Source organism: Octodon degus, unplaced genomic scaffold (genome assembly GCF_000260255.1).
Source record: "Octodon degus isolate 3935 unplaced genomic scaffold, OctDeg1.0 scaffold00040, whole genome shotgun sequence".
Classification (NCBI taxonomy): Eukaryota; Metazoa; Chordata; class Mammalia; order Rodentia; family Octodontidae; genus Octodon; species Octodon degus.
In genome coordinates this window covers 14,226,536-14,232,738 of record NW_004524616.1, presented here as the reverse complement: position 1 = coordinate 14,232,738, position 6,203 = coordinate 14,226,536, and the positions used below count along the sequence as shown (strand labels likewise).

The 6,203-nt window shown below is 45.2% G+C and overlaps 1 pseudogene; it reads left to right on the top strand.

Moving 5' to 3' along the window:
* Window positions 1–635: 635 nt before the first annotated feature.
* On the top strand, window positions 636–2,094 carry LOC101583880 (annotated as a pseudogene).
* Window positions 2,095–6,203: the final 4,109 nt, after the last annotated feature.

The window sequence follows — 6,203 nt, the reverse complement described above, 5'->3', positions numbered from 1 at the left end:
AATAGAAAAGTAAGCAAGACACAGGAATTTTCAAAGTGGTGAGGAGAATGGGCATGACTATAGATGGAATTTGGGGCTGACAAAGTAGCAGGACTTGAGGAAAGTTAGATGAGGTAGGGAAGATAGTCTGAGTTCTGGAGCCTGGGTGCTGGCAAGGAAGGTGGAAGCAGACTTTCCAGAATACTCCAGAAGGATTTTTTTTTTTTTTTTTTTTTTTTTTTTTTTTTTTTTTTTGCCTGCTCAGGATGCCTTCAGGGCAGGTCTGGTTTGGCTTGAGGATGAGGGGATGGAACCACAGCCTCCTGAGCCTGACTGCTGTTTCAGCAGACAAAGACCTGAGCTAATGGGCGGGGCCCCCAGAATACTGCAGAGAGTAAATTAAGAGAGGCTGGACTCTGCTGGGATTAGAGACAGTGATACTTTAGTGTACTTAAAGAGGCATAAAGGAAAGGGTTTCTCTGATCAAAAGAAAGGCCAGGCCTTTGGTGAGCGCTGGCCGGGAAGGCGCCTCCCACAGTCGCTCGGAACTGCCCATCCGGAGCTGTCGGGAAAGGGCCTGCGGTGGGAACCGAGTGGGTCGGGCGGGGCCGAGCCAGGTCGTGGGCCCTGCGGGGCCCGGGCCGGTGGACGGCGGGATGGGGTGCACCGTAAGCGTAAGCGGCGAAGACAAGGCGGCAGCCGAGCGCTCCAAGATGATCAACAAGAACCTGCGGGAGGACGGCGAGAAGGCGGCGCGGGAGGTGAAGTTGCTTCTGTTAGGTGCTGGCGAGTCAGGAAAGAGCACCATCATCAAACAGATGAAGATCATCCATGAAGATGGCTATTCAATTCAGTTTTCTTTTTTTCTTTTTCTTTTCTTTTCTTTTTTTTTTTTTTTTTTTTCCAGAACTGAGGATTGAACTCAGGCCCTTGCACTTGCCAGGGAAGTGCTTATTCTACTGAGCCATCTCCCCAGCCCCATGATGGCTATTCAGAGAAGGAGTACCGGCAGTACCGGGCGGTTATCTACAGCAACACCTTCCAGTCCATCATGGCCATTGTCAAGGCTATGGACAACCTGCAGATTGACTTTGCTGACCCTCGTCTTGCGGATGACGCCAGGCAGCTGTTTGCACTGTCTTGCACTGCTGAGGAGCAAGGCATGCTTCCTGAGGACCTTTCTGGCGTTATCCGGAGGCTCTGGGCCGACCATGGTGTGCAGGCCTGCTTCAGTCGCTCAACGATTCAGCTGCCTACCACCTGAATGACCTGGAGCTGATCACGCAGAGTGACTACATCTCTGCACGGCAGGATGTGCTGCGGACCCGTGTGAAGACCACGGGTATTATGGAAACACACTTGACCTTCAAGGACCTACACTTCAAGTTGTTTGACTTGGATGGTCAGCGGTCTGAGCAAAAGAAGTGGGTCCATTGCTTTCAGGGCGTCACAGCCATCATCTTCTGTGTAGCCTTCAGCACTTACGACTTGGTGCTACCTGAGGATAAGGAGATGAACCGCATGCATGAGAGCATGAAGCTGTTTGACAACATCTGTAACAACGAATGGTTCATGGACACGTCCATCATGCTCTTCCTCAACAAGAAGGACCTGTTTGAGGAAAAGATCACACACAGCCCACTGACCATCTGCTTCCCAGAGTACGAAGGAGCCAACAAATATGATGAGGCAGCCAGCCACATCCAGAGTAAGTTTGAGGTCCTAAATAAACACAAAGACACCAAGGAGATCTCCACACACTTTATGTGTGCCACTGACACGAAGAACTTGCAGTTTGTGTTTGATGCCATCACTGATGTCATCATCAAGAACAACCTGAAGGACTGCGGCCTCCTCTGAGGGGCAGTGGGCCTGGCAGGATGGGCCACTGCTGACTGCTCCTCCAGCCCCTGAGGAAGATGGGGCCAAGAAGACCATGCTCCCAGCCTGTCCCCCTGGCCGCTTCTCCCCTCTGTCCTCTTTGTTCTCAGCTCTCCTGGTCCTTCCCTCAGCTTCAGACTCAGGGGAGGGGTGGCCACAAGCCTCAGTTTGAAGCCTGCCTCTATCAGAGGTGCCAGGAGTAGCCATGGTGCCTCTTCCTGGGCATCTGTTCTAGTTTTTCTGTGGGGGGTGGGGAGCACATGACGAGTCTCCAAGGCCTGTGTCTGGAGGGGCACCCACTTCTCCAGCCTGGATCCCTGGCTTTGTCCAACACCAGCCCTGACCCAGCCCAAGTCCAAATGTTTACAGGGAGCCTCCTGCCCTTCCTGCCCCACTACCCCTCAGAGACCCCAAAGGAAAAAGCACAAGAAGTGAGACTCCACCATTCCAGGAGACCACAAGTCCACCTGCTCATTCTCATAGCTTTTTTAAAAATAAAAGTGAAGGAGAAAAAAAATAAATAAATAAAACCTATGAACTTAGAAAACTTTTTAGAGAAAATCTGTTTAAAACTGTCAGATCCTGACCAGCACCCACCCGACCCCCATTCCAGTGATTCTGTGCCTTGAGTGTGTCCGCGTGTTTACACCTGTCCCTCTGCTGGCTACCCCGTGTGGGTGGCACCCTTGCCCTGCCCTTTGCAGAAATGGGTTCCAAGGGCTGTTGCAGACCACTGCCAATGTCACTGAGGGCCTCACCCAGTGGCCTTGGGCCCAGGCTCCGTTAACCCAAATGTAGCTCCTTAGCGCTAACCTAGAACCACTGCTGCCTGCTGAGGGGCCAGGCCCCTCGTGCTCTTGCCCCAGGCATGGGTCCTTCCACGTTGAATACTTCCTTGCTTTTTTTACATTTTATGGAATTGTTCACATGGTTTGAAATAATAAAATGTACAAAGAAAAGAAAAAAGAAAGGCCAGCTTGCCAAGTTCAGCAGGGGAGCGACTACCACATGTGCATGGAGGATGTGAAGTATGGTCTTCTAGGCCCACTTAGACCCCTGCTTATCCCTGCTATGATATTTGGCCTCTGGTTCCATAGTCCCCATCATTCTCTAATGTTCAGCACCACCACAAATGCCTTCCTCTTACTGATCACATTTAAATTAAACATATTTAATATCCACCATCTTTCTGTTTGTTCTAATGGCATTTGTCAAAGCCCAGAATCCATCACTCTATTTTGTCCTGAAACGTGTATCTCTCTGAGACTCCCTGGACACCTATATCTCCTTAGCCCAGAGGTCTGCTTTCCTTCGGTGACCTGCAGCGATCTTGCTACAAGTAGTTTTTCATATTTATGAAAAGTGTTAGAAGTTCTTAAATGTCTGTTATACCAGTTTTTTTTCACTGTATGTGGACATAAGGATATAGTGGGCTTAATAATATCAGAGAGAGAGCAAGAGTGAGAGCGAGCGAGCGAGCAAGCGAACGAGAGAGAGAGACTATCACTGTGACTTGGTTTGGAAAATGTTCTCTGAAGCTATAATTAAATTTGGGATCTCTAGATGGTATTGTCTTAAATTATTTGACTGATGCTAAAGTCAGTGCCTTGTGCTTAGAGAGAAGAAGTCCCTCAGTGGAGATGGCTATGGGAAGGCCCAGCAGAGAATGGCATCGTTCACCACAAATCCACAGAAGAAACATGGAGCGTCCTCTATGCAAGCCTGGAGGGGAATGTGGGCCTGTCTCTGTCATTAGTTCTGAACTCTGGTCTTTATCCCACAAGAGAGTGCATAAGCCCCTTAGTTTGTGCTAATTTGACTTTGTAGTGCTGAGAAGTGAGTCTGATGTGAAGTGACTACAAGCCCAAAGAAAACAAGTCAGTTCCCTGAAAATAAGCGAGGTGAAATCTAATGTCTCAGTCAGACCAACGTGGGCCATTTCTATAGTAATGAAAGACTGGAATGCATCCTGCCTTCTTCCCAAAACTGGCAGGGATATGGAAGTGGCACCCCAAGAAGCATACTGAATTGGCTCTTAGGGCTCCCAGAGACACCGAGCAGCACTGTTGCTCTGATGTTGGGGACAAAGCAGCCACAAGGCCTGGCCCTGCGTGGGGCCGGGAGCACCCTTCACAGGGCGCTGCACTGCTTCTGCCCAGGGAAGTTTGCACCCACAGAAACAGAAATTACAGATTTCATGATACCTTTCTGTTCTGGAAAGAGCCCACAAGCTTCTGGCCCCACTTTGATGCTATGAGTTTTCCACTGGTGTTAATGTTCAGCTTTCTAACACATTTTTGAGAAACATGTCATTTAAAGTACCATGTCGCTGCTTGTGTCCTGCTAAATGGAAGGCAAAGAAGCAGGCCAAACAGAGGAGATGTGCTGCTTTTAAAAGAATGGCTTAAAAATAGAGACTAAATAATGAGAATAGGAGGAAAAAGGAATAGAAGTTTTGTTTTGTTTTGTTTTGGTGGTTTTTTTTGTTGTTGTCGTTTTTTGGGTTTTTTTGTTTGTTTGTGTTTTTGTTTTTGTTTTTTGTTTGTTTGTTTTTTGTTTTTTCTTGGCTGAACCGGAGATTGAACTCAGGCCCTTGCACTTGCCAGGCAAGCAGTTATTCTACTGAGCCATCTCCCCGGCCCTGTAGTAGAAGTACTGACAGTGGGTGCTCCTAGATAGTGAGATCGCTGACTATATTTTTTAGCTGTTATATTTTTGTATTTTAAACTGATTGTAATTTCTCTCCTTGATAAAAAAAGCATATCTTCAAATATAAAAACAGAGTGAAGATATAAAAGAGACCCATCTTGAGTCCTCAGAGGCCAAGACGAGCCTTGGTTTAGGAAGGGAGCACTCATGTGGGTTGCCTTTGCTGAGTCTGGATACACAGATTTGTCACAGTGTGTGTCCAGTGTGTTACAGCTGTGTACCGTGTGTCCATCCAAGCATGAATGGGAATGAAGAGATGAGGCACAGGTCTGGTTGTGGGGTAAGCCATTCCTGCCTTAGAATCCTAATCCATGCCAGGTGTGGTGGTGCATGCCCATAATCCCAGCAGTAGAAGACTGAGGCAGGAGGATCACCTTGAATTTAGGCCAGTGTGGGTTCTTAGTAAGTTTAAGGACAATTTATTCCTCTATAAAATAGAAACAAAATAGTTGTTCTCCCTGCAAAAGTGTTACTGAAAAATTAAATAAGATACTGTGTAAAAATCACTTAACATCTAATATATAAGATTATAAATATCTCGAATATGAGCACGTAGTTTGCCAATAGTTTAGACTGTTAGAAAAAATTTAATGCTTGTTTGATCAGTTCTGCAGACCCTTGTCTGGTCATCTGAACAACTACTCTGAAGACAACAATATGCAGTATAACAAGCATTGTTAATTTCCTATCATCTTGTTTTAAAATTCTGAATTGTTTTTATTTTTACTTTTTTATTCTCTAATTTTAATTGATATTCCCTCATAAAATATAAAATGTATAGTATCAATTAAAATTAGAGAATAAAAAAGTAAAAATAAAAGCAATTCAGAGGTAAATAATCAGAAGTTAGCCTAATCATTTCAGGGTAATTCATTTGACTAACTTAAATGTTTCCCTGATCCATGAAAGGAGGGATTTCCAGGAACCATGAATTCCAAATACTATAACAGAATATGCAGCCAGGTTTCTTGTTTATGAGAAGGAGCTCTGGTTGGGTACTTGATAATACTTGGAGAGGATTAACTTTTTAAAAAAATATAAAATGAAATTGCTCAGTGGGGAGGAACTTTTCATCTAATCCATTAATCATTTTAGGAATGTTGTCATTAGCTAGCATGCCCAGGCTGGGGGCCCAGATCACAGGGGGAAAGCCACACATCCTACAGACAGACTTGGAAAACACACAGTAGTTTCTTGGGAACAATTCATGTTTAAGTAAGGAATGAGTTACCTGAACCCAACCAGGACTCAGATGATTAATTGATAAGAAAGTGGTGAATCTATAGGAGGACTGGTGAGTTTGTGATGCTTGCTTTAATATTACTTGAGAGGACTGGATGAGGTGAAATCATAAAACTTTTATGATGCCATTTGTTTTATTTTTATAAAATGAAAGTCTCCGTATCCCTAATCACTCATGGTACATCTCTTTTCTTTCATTAGTTTATGGGATTTTGAGGTATAGAGAATATAATGTACTTACAGTAGTGGTGGGGAAGATGGTGACACAGTGAAATTATCTTTGTTCTTTTTGGGAAAAGGCATCCTTATATAATAAAACACAAAACCTTGAAGGAAGAATGTGAAAAATAAGACTACAAGGAATAAGATGAGGGTTCATGCCTTTCTAGCTC